The sequence below is a fragment of the Panthera tigris genome, chromosome B3 (genome assembly GCF_018350195.1).
Source record: "Panthera tigris isolate Pti1 chromosome B3, P.tigris_Pti1_mat1.1, whole genome shotgun sequence".
In the NCBI taxonomy this organism is placed as follows: domain Eukaryota; kingdom Metazoa; phylum Chordata; class Mammalia; order Carnivora; family Felidae; genus Panthera; species Panthera tigris.
This window is the reverse complement of record NC_056665.1, coordinates 110,819,518-110,829,731: the sequence shown is the minus strand read 5'-3', so window position 1 is coordinate 110,829,731 and position 10,214 is coordinate 110,819,518.

Below are 10,214 nucleotides of genomic sequence, written 5' to 3'. Positions count from 1 at the left end.
AATGTTAAAATATAAAAAAGAGGAAAAGTAATGGATTTTTCTGTTTTAATTACATCAATACTTTTAAAAACTGGAACAAACATACCTACATATTGGTCTGCTGCAGTAACAAATAATAGTTTCTGTTTTCCAGGCTTAACCTCTACAAATTTGTTAATGACTTTGTCAAAACTCATCTTCACATAATTCGTGTTCAATGGACAGTTCGTTGTTCAATAGACAGTCTTCACTCATGGTTAATTTTCATTTTGAAAAACTTCTTCTACATGAATCAACAAATATATAAATAGAAGTCTTAAATACAACAATAGGTTTGTCAAAGATTCATTAAAAATCCCATGTCACAATTCACTTTAGAAGTTGCAATATTGCTGTCCATGTATTTGTTTCTTTGGGATCAATTTTAGATGCTTTCAAATGTCTTTGTAGTAAAAAAATTTCTGCTAAAATATGTCCACCAGAAAATTTACCATACATTTTTATTACAGTTGGTAAACTTCTACGGTGTTTCTTCTGTAAAAATCAGGGAAAATGGTTGAGTAACAGTGAATATTGGCATTATTTGATATGTTGCTTTAGAACAAGCATCCAGCTCTTTGAATGCCTTGAAAACAAGGCATTTAAACATTGCCCTTTTGATACAGGAGTACTGATGCATAGGGGCACTTGTACCCCAATGTTTATAGCAGCACTCTCAACAATAGCCAAATTATGGAAAGAGCCTAAATGTCCATCAACTGATGAATGGATAAAGAAATTGTGGTTTATATACACAATGGAGTACTACGTGCCAATGAGAAAGAATGAAATATGGCCCTTTGTAGCAACATGGATGGAACTGGAGAGTGTGATGCTAAGTGAAATAAGCCATACAGAGAAAGACAGATACCATATGGTTTCGCTCTTGTGTGGATCCTGAGAAACTTAACAGAAACCCATGGGGGAGGGGAAGGAAAAAAAAAAAAAAAGAGGTTAGAGTGGAAGAGAGCCAAAGCATAAGAGACTCTTAAAAACTGAGAACAAACAGGGTTGATTGGGGGTGGGAAGGAGGGGAGGGTGGGTGATGGGTACTGAGGAGGGCACCTGTTGGGATGAGCACTGGGTGTTGTATGGAAACCAATTTGACAATAAACTTCATATATTGAGAAAAAACAAAACAAAACAAAACATTGCCCTTTTCGGGCGCCTGGCTGGCTCAGTCAGAGGAGTGTGTGACTCCTGATCTCGGGCCCGTGATTTCGAGCCTTATGTTGGGTGTGGAGATTACTTAAATAAATAAAACTGTTTGAAAATTATAAATAAATAAACACTGCCCTTTTGAGTCCTTCTGGCATGGGCACATGGAATGACAAAATCCTACTAACTCTTAGTCTGTTTCTTCATGTTTGCATTCAGGCATTATCATTGTTTATTTTGAATTTATGGTTTAAACATAGGAATATGTGTTTCCACAGGGTTTGGAACTGAAGGGTTCCAAATCATTAGGTACTTATTCTGAAAACAAACACTTATGGGTGAATTCACTGGAGTCAGGGGTTAATTCTCAAATTAACTTCCATGTAGAATACAATGCTTGTTAATAGATAAGCTATTTGAATGTGTTCATTGAAGCTTACATATACATTAGTGAAACTCAACAGCAACCAGAGCGATTATGTAGAACTTAGACCGACAAAAGAATCTTTCAAGGAGGATATTTTTATCACTGACATTGTTCAGATTGGCCGGCACATGTGAACAATAAAAAAAAAAAACCAGACTGAATCTTAATTTTATGGTTGTTTTAGAATTTGCTGAATAATGCACCCCCGATAGCCTGCCTTCGGGATGGGTGACCCCACTGCCCTCACACCCCTGGTGTCCCACCGCTCACGCGAGGAGGGGGTGGAATTCAGCCCCTGGCAAGCCACGCTCTGAGTCTGGCCTTCTAAACCTTGCCAGGAAGCCTTGCTGACAAAACTCACAAAATGGAGGCCCGTATCCAGGTCACCGACCTATTTTGTTCGGCCTATGATGTTAACAAGCAAAACAAAAGAAGCCACGACCCGCCAGTGTCATTTGGCGGGGTGTGTGCTTACAGTTCACCACTGTGGCCGCCACTCCTATTTTTCATGCTTTGTCTCATTTGCCCACCTCAGTCATCTGCCCGGCGTCTGTAGCCATCTGACTTTACGGCTTTGTCTCTAGAGCTGTCCAGACAGGAACCTAAATGTTGTCCAGTCAGTTAGCCTGATCGCTCTGCTCTCTGCTCTGCCCTCACTGACCACAGCTCACCAGCCTCGCCCTAACGCCTCAACTCTAACGCTTCAGAAGCCCCTTTCCCTCTGGTTGAACCTGGTGTTTCTCTCCTCTCACCACCACCGCTCTGCTTCAGAAAGGAGAAGCTTTGCCCGGAAGCTTTGGTCTTCAGCTTCGTCTTTGATGCTCAGGAGGCCAGGGGGAGTGGCGAGCATGTGCGTACCTGTCATCCGGGGTGCCGCAAGGGGCTGGCTCCCCTGGTTAGCAGGTGGCGAAACGGAGGGGAGAAACCATTTCCAAGCCCTGAACGCACGCGCCGAGTCCCGTCCGCGGTTGGCTTCACTGAACGAACTTCATGCAAAACGCATTCTTGGCCAAGCGGTGCCACACGGACACGAACAATTACTTTCAGCCGGGGGTGGTGGAGCCAGCTCGTGCCAACTCCTGAGATGCAGTTGCTAAGCACTCAGGAATTTTACCGGCGCGGTGTGTCTTAAAATCAGCCAAGGGAGAAGTATTTACACCAAGGACATTGGCAAGTGTTAGAAACAAGGGCTTTCTGAGGGGGGTTGACCAGCATACCACTGCCTTCGGCCCAACCCAACACGCCCTGCCCACGGACAGTGACTAGAAATTCTAAGTTTTATTTGATTTCTTTTCGTCCCTTATGCTCTAAGAGAAGTTGTCTAGTGCAGGTAAGAGGTGGGTTCTGGAGCCACCCATCTGGGTTCAAGTCCACATCCTACCTGTGGGAACTGGAGCCACTGCTTAAACTCTGTGCCTCGTGTTCCCATCTCTAAAGTCAAGGTGGTCCTAGCACCTTCTCATGGGATTTTTGTGGGTTTATACAAGTCAATAAACATGAAGTACCTTGAGCAGGGCCTGCACCTAAAAAGTGCCCCACAAACATTAGTTGTTGTTCTAAGACTGAAATGTCCTGTAGTTCTCTTATTTTAGCTGTGTAGTTAAAAGATGCAAATATCTAGTAACCAATTTAAACCGTGCACTGCTCTGACTATAAATATCACTAATGTACCATCTTTTCGATTGGGTATCTATCAGGTTAACCCAAGTCCTCTTCCCCTCAAAAAGAGAGCAACGACACATGGCAAAAAGCCTATCAACACTGTTATCCCAAAATGTGGGTGTTGGTTTTGCATCTCAACCCCAGAATTAGGAAAAGTCTCCTCTTGCTTTATTTTTTTTATAAATTCTTTTTTTTCCCCTCAAAGTTTATTTATTTATTCTGACAGAGAGAGAGAACGCAGAAGGGGCAGAGAGAGGGAAAGAGAGAATCCCAGCAGGCTCCACGCTGTCAGCGCAGAGCCTGGTGCGGGGCTCGAACCCACGAAGCCATGAGGTCATGACCTGAGCCGAAGTTGGATGCTTAACTGATGGAGCCCATTCGGGTGCCCCTATAAATTCTGCTTTAAAAAAAAAAAATCATTTTTTTTTAATTTTTTTTTTTTTTTACGTTTATTTATTTTTGAGACAGAGAGAGACAGAGCATGAACGGGGGAGGGGCAGAGAGAGAGGGAGACACAGAAACCGAAACAGGCTCCAGGCTCTGAGCCATCAGCCCAGAGCCCGACGCGGGGCTCGAACTCATGGACCGCGAGATTGTGACCTGAGCTGAAGTCGGACGTTCAACCGACTGAGCCACCCAGGCGCCCCCCCAAAAAAAATCATTTTTAAGGTGCACTGTATTTTTCAAATGCTCACAGTCCTGAAATCAGAACAGATGTTAGAGTTGATGTGTGCATTGGATGTGGCCGTGTGTTTCTTTTTCTGTCCCTAAAAGCAGCTAATAAATTGTTGGTGCATCTTACAATTGATGGTGCCTTAGAATCTGAGAAGGGTAATAATAATTGCCAAAGGCATAATCAGTTAAGGATGGGGATGCCAGCCTCCTTGTCTGATGCCGTGTCCCCAGGATCACAGTGTTTCCAGGGTGGGGTTCTCTTACTTGAGGCCGCCCGTCCCTACCCTGAGGCCCAGTGTTGGTAGGGGTTGGCCCAGGTCCAGACATTTTTTTTTAAGTGTGCAAAGTTGCTTCCTCATTCTTCAATTAGAAGCACAGTGCAGCCTTCCCCTGGGGCTGGGATCTGACCGCCAGCAAGGAAAGCACTAAAGCAATGTGAAAGCAAAGGTGGGGTAGGAACTGGGCTGCGGAATAAGAAGCAGGCCCAGCTGTGCCCGGCAGAGAACATACCCGCAGCACTGACATTCTGAGTCATCCCCTTCCTGGTTCCACATGGTTGGTCCACATGCCACACTTTCTCTATAATCTCAGTTTCCCCACCTGCTTTCTTGCCCCAACGGCTCGTGGAGTTTAAGAAGAGCAATCAATAAAAGGCTTGAAAGGACTATGAGAGAAATTCTGGCCGTGGAGACTCCGGGGTGGGGGTGGGGGGCCCCTCCCCAGCTGCCCCCTGAGCCCACGCTCTCCGCAGCCAGTGCCTCTGGGCCCCGGAACTGTCCCTGAGCCAGAGACTCTGAGCCATAGCCCCTGGGGCTCCCCTGTGTGAGGCTGGGGCCAAGCTGCAGGGACCCCAGGGGAGCCGCAGCTAGAGCAGAAGCCACAGGAGTGACCCTTCATAGGAGCTAAGCTGCCATCCACACCCTGACCTCCTTTGTTCCTGTTTTGTCCCTGCTCTGTCCTGTGTGCGGGAGCCCCTACAAGGCTGCGGCAGGAGGGGAGCACAGTCTGGGCCTGGACCTCAACTGCCACTGCTGTGTCCAGAGCCCTGCGCAGATCCTTTTCCTCTTTGCAGGAGCCACAAGGCTGGGGGGCGGGGAGGGGGGGGGTGGAACACAAACATGTCAGGCAAAGAAGCCTTGCAGGAAGACGGGGGGGGGGGGGGGGGGGGGAGGGGGACAGCTTCACCCAGCCGCTGCCACTACCGTCCCTGTGGCATGAAGATGACAGCCGCCACTCAGCATTCCTGCTATGGGCTCCACCCCCACATTCACACTGAAGCCACACTCCCTAGGCCTACACCCAGCCCAAGCTGAGCACTGGGGAACCGGGGATGGACTAACGCAGGTCATTCCTGAGAGACCCAGGACTCCTCCCAAGCAGCTTTGGCTCAGGGCCTCCCCGTGTATCTGCCTGAACATTTCTCGTACTACTAAGACTCTTCCCACTTGTGTAATAAAAAAATTAATCTAGCACAAAAGAGATCTGACGTTTACCCCTAACTCCTGGGAGATAATCTTCATTTGCCTGGGGGGGCATTGGGCTGGCCAAATAACAGCAGTGTGACTCAGGGTGGGGGCTGGCCACACCAGGAAGAACAATATGGTTTAGGGTGCAGCTTTGGGTCACCCAGAGACAGAGATCCCCTAAGTGGACAGTCAATCAACCATGCCTACATTACGGAGCCCCAATAAGCACTCTGAACACCAGGGCTTAAGTGAGCTTCCTGGGTTTACAACACTCCATGCATAGTCTCAGGTAGATTCCTAGAAAGTAATATGTCCTGACTCCATGGGGGAGGGGACAAGGAAAGCTCTGGGTCTGGTCCCTGGACTCCATCCTATGTGTTCCTTTCCTTGGCGGATTTTAATCTATATCCTTTCCCTATAAACTAGTCATGAGTCTAACAGCTTTCAGGGAGTTCCATGAGTCCTTCTAGCAAATCATGGAACCCTGAGAATGGTCTTGGAGACTCTGAACTTGCAGCTGGTGTCTGAAGTGAGGGCAGTCTTGTAGTCACTGTTCCCTCTAATCTGTACAATTGCCCTGAGTCTCCTCACTGCCTATTCTTCCCCTTCACTGGGGCCAGAACTGCACTGGGGTCCGAGCTCACCCCCTTCCTGGGCTCCCACCCTTTTATCCTTCATAGACATTTCCCTCCAAAATCTCCTTTACAGCCGATCCCATCTTGGCATCTGCTTCTCAGTGAACCTGAATGAACACAGGTGGTCTGTGAGCCATCGGTAGACTCCTGGACCCCACCTCGCACCTGCTAAGTGACACTCTCAGAGGCGAGGCCTAGGGATCCACATTGTAGATGAGGTGCCCACATGATTCAGGTGCACACCAAACTTGAAGGGCCACTGGCCTGGACGGTGGGTGGTTTCTGAGCCACTGCTCAGGCTCAGATGAAAGGCCGCCACCAGTGGGAGGTGGGCATCCAAAGCACCACCAGGCTGCTGCCCTGGGTGGGACGCTACGCTCCCAGCTGCAGGGTGGATGTGTCCCGTGATGGTCTCATGGGTGGCAGTGAGTGCAGTCATTGTAGGAGCTGGTCCCACGCATGAGACCAGGTGCTTCCTGCTGCCTGCACCCCCACCACCTTGTCGGAGACATCAGTCCGTTATCCTCACACCCAACCTGGCTCTTTGAGAGCCCAAGCTTTAGAACATTTCCCTGCAGCATCTACTGCCATCTCCTTTTTCCACCAGGATGCTGGGATCCCTATTCCTCTCTAGGGTTTCTTGTCATCACAAAAGCTCATCATCACAAAAGCTCAATCGTTCCAAAGCCTGACAAACAAGGGCCACTTCCTCTTTGCATTTCCTTGTATGTATTTCCACTTTTGACAACGCTTCCATTTATTCATTCATTTATCCAACAAATGCTATAGAATGCTTAGTACATAGCATATACGCACTGGAGTCATCGTACCCATAACCCCCAAATGGGATCAGCCTAGACACAATGGACTGAAGAATCACAGATCTTAAGACCACAAAGTTACTTGATGTTATGCTAAGAATAATAAGGTGGTCAGACTAGTCAATTACAGAAATCATCTTAGAAATAAGCTGCCATGAAATACAACATAGGAATGTACCGCTCATGTGATTGAGGCGCCTCCGAACCTTCCCCGGAACCTTGGTTGGTGCGAATGTGTGCTTCTGACCTTGATGACCACATCTCCAATCCCTTCATCCAGGACCTCATCCTGGGTGGCTGAGGACTAGATCTTAGACAAGCAGCTCTTAACATCTTTTGAATTAGGAATCTCTTTGAGAATTTGATGAAGACTATGGACTCCTTTCTCCACAAACAGACTCCCCCTCCCCACCCCCCATAGAGAGCGTGGGCATGCACAAGCAGGGGAGGGGCAGAGGGGGAGAGAGAGAATTTTAAGGAGATTCCACACTCAGCACAGAGCCCAATATGGGGCTGGATCTCATGACTGTGAGATCATGACCTGAACCGAAATCAAGAGTAGGACCCTCAACCGACTGAGCCACCCAGGCACCCCCAGCCTTTTATATATGCAAAATTGTGTACACATTCCAAAGGGTTCCATCCTCTGCTCACATATTTAGCTACAGTAATGTAGCTAAATATTTGGTACAGTATTACTAATATTAGCAATTAAAAGAAAAACTATTTCTCTACTCACAACACTTCTGGCACCAAATATGGGGGGAGGGGTTTCCACATCAACCGATTCTCCAACTCTCCATGCACCAACTGTTCTAATTCTGACACAAACTATGAGAGTTGGCATGGACCACACAAGCTAAGGGTTCAGATCCATAAGACTGCTTCCACTTCGAACACCAATTGCAAGTCCCAGGCTGTGACTTACACTTCTTTTTTTTTTTTTTAAGTTTATTTATTTTGAGAGAGAGAGAGCGCATGTAAGTGAGCATGCATGTGAGCAGGGGAGGGGCAGAGAGAGAAAGAAAGAGAGAGAGAGAGAGAGAGAGAGAGAGAGAGAGAGAGAGAGGAGAGAGAGAGGAGAGAGAAACCCAAGCAGGCTCCACACTGTCAGTGCAGAGCCTGGTGTGGGGCTCAAACTCACAAACCATGACATCATGACCTGAGGCGAAATCCAGAGTCGGACGCTTAACTGACTGAGCCACCCAGGCATCCCATCACTTACACTTCTTTTTTTTTTTTAATTAAAAAAAATTTTTTTTTAAAGTTTATTTATTTTTGAGACAGACAGAGCATGAGTGGCGGAGGGTCAGAGAGAGGGAGACACAGAATCTGAAACAGGCTCCAGGCTCTGAGCTGTCAGCACAGAGCCCGACACGGGGCTCGAACTCACGGACCGCGAGATCATGACCTGAGCTGAAGTTGGACGCTTAACCGACTGAGCCACCCAGGTGCCCCCCATCACTTACACTTCTAACCAACTGCCTATAAATCCAGGTTCCCATAGCCCCTTCCTCAGGCTTGATAATGTTATCAAGGCTTACAAAACGCAAAGAAACATCTACTTACATTTTTCTTATATTATTATAAATAATATTATAAAGGATACAAATGAACAGCCAGATGAAGGGGAACAGGGTGAGGTCCAGAAGGGTGCCAGGCACAGAAGCTTCTGTCCTTATGCAGTTGGGTGTATCAGCTTCCTCGTATGTGGATGTGCTCACCAATCCAGAAGCTCTCTGAACCCCGAAGTTTAGGGACAGAGGCTTCATCACGTAGGCATGATTATTGACTATCGTTAACTCAATCTCCAGCCCCTCCCCTCCCTGGAGGATGAGAGGTGGAGCTGAAAGCTTCAGACTTATAATCATGACTTGGTCTTTCCGGTGACCAGTTCCTCTTCTTGAAGCTATCCAGGAGCCCACAGAAAATTACCTCGTTAGAACAAAAGAGACTCCTATCAGGAAATTTCATGAGATTTTGGGAGTTCTATGTCAGGAACTGGAAGCAGAGACCAAATATATTTTTTATCATGTCACAGTAATAAAAAAAACTAGAAGAGATCTAATAGTGGAATTAAGGTACAATATGACCAAATAATAACACATTATGCAGTGATTGAGATATTTTTTTTTAAATGTTAATGTCTATTTTTGAGAGAGAGAGAGACAGCACAACCCAGGGAGGGACAGAGAGAAAGAGAGACACAGAATCCAAAGCAGGCTCCAGGCTCTGAGCTGTCAGCACAGAGCCCAATGTGGGGCTTGAACCCACAAACTGTGAGATCATACCTGAGCCAAAGTTGGAGAGTTAACCAACTGAGCCACCCAGGCACCCCAAGATTTTTAAAAAATATCCTTGCTGACATGATGAGCCAAAATATACTGCCTATCCCGTGATGGACATGATTATAAGTTCTTTAAATGTATTAATTCATGCTTGTCACCAATGCCTTATAAGGTATGCTTTAATTTTACTCTTATTTTGTAGATAAGGAAACTGAGGTAGAGAGGTTAAGTAACTTGCCCAAGATTATATAGTTACTAAGTAGAGGGGCAGGATTTGAATCCAGGAGATCTGAGTTTATAAACACAAAAATGTAGAATATGAAGTCCTCCATACCATATGATCCCATTTTAGTTAAAAAAAAAAAAAAAAATTGGACTGGTGACCCCTGTGGTGGCTTTACTATATACCCACAAGTTCTTGGATTCTCCTCCTTTCCAGAGTTAGAAGTTAAATCCTCTCCCCTTGAGGGTGGTCTTCACTTACTATCTTTCTTCTAATGAATAGAATGTGGCAGAAAGGACTTCCAAGACTAGGTCACAGAAGACATTGCAACTTCCTCCTTGTTTTCTCCCAGATCACTTGCTCTGGGAGAAGCCAGCCCCTGTGCTGTGAACATTGTCAAGCAGTCCTGTGGAGAGTCCATGTGGGGAGGAACTAAGGCCTCCAGTCGACAGTCTCAGGAATAAGCCATTTGCAATCAGGTTTTCCAGTCCCATTCCAGTCCCAAATGAAGGTTTCTCATCTGTCAAATGGGCATTAATTCTGCAGAATTCATGAAATTAGATATTGCCAAATATTTATTGTCTTAATCCATTCAGGCTGCTGTAACAAAATGCCACAGACTAGGCAGCTTATGAACAGCAAAATGTTATTTCTTATGGTTCTGGAAGCTGAAAGTCTAAGATCAGGGTGCCAGCATGGTGACATTCTAGCAAGGGACTACTTCCTGGTTCATGGTCAGTCCCTCCTCACAGCATCTTCTCTTGGCGGAAGGGGCCAGGGATCTCTCTGGAGCCTCTTTTATAAGGGCACAAATCCCATTCATAAAGGCTCCCTTCTCATG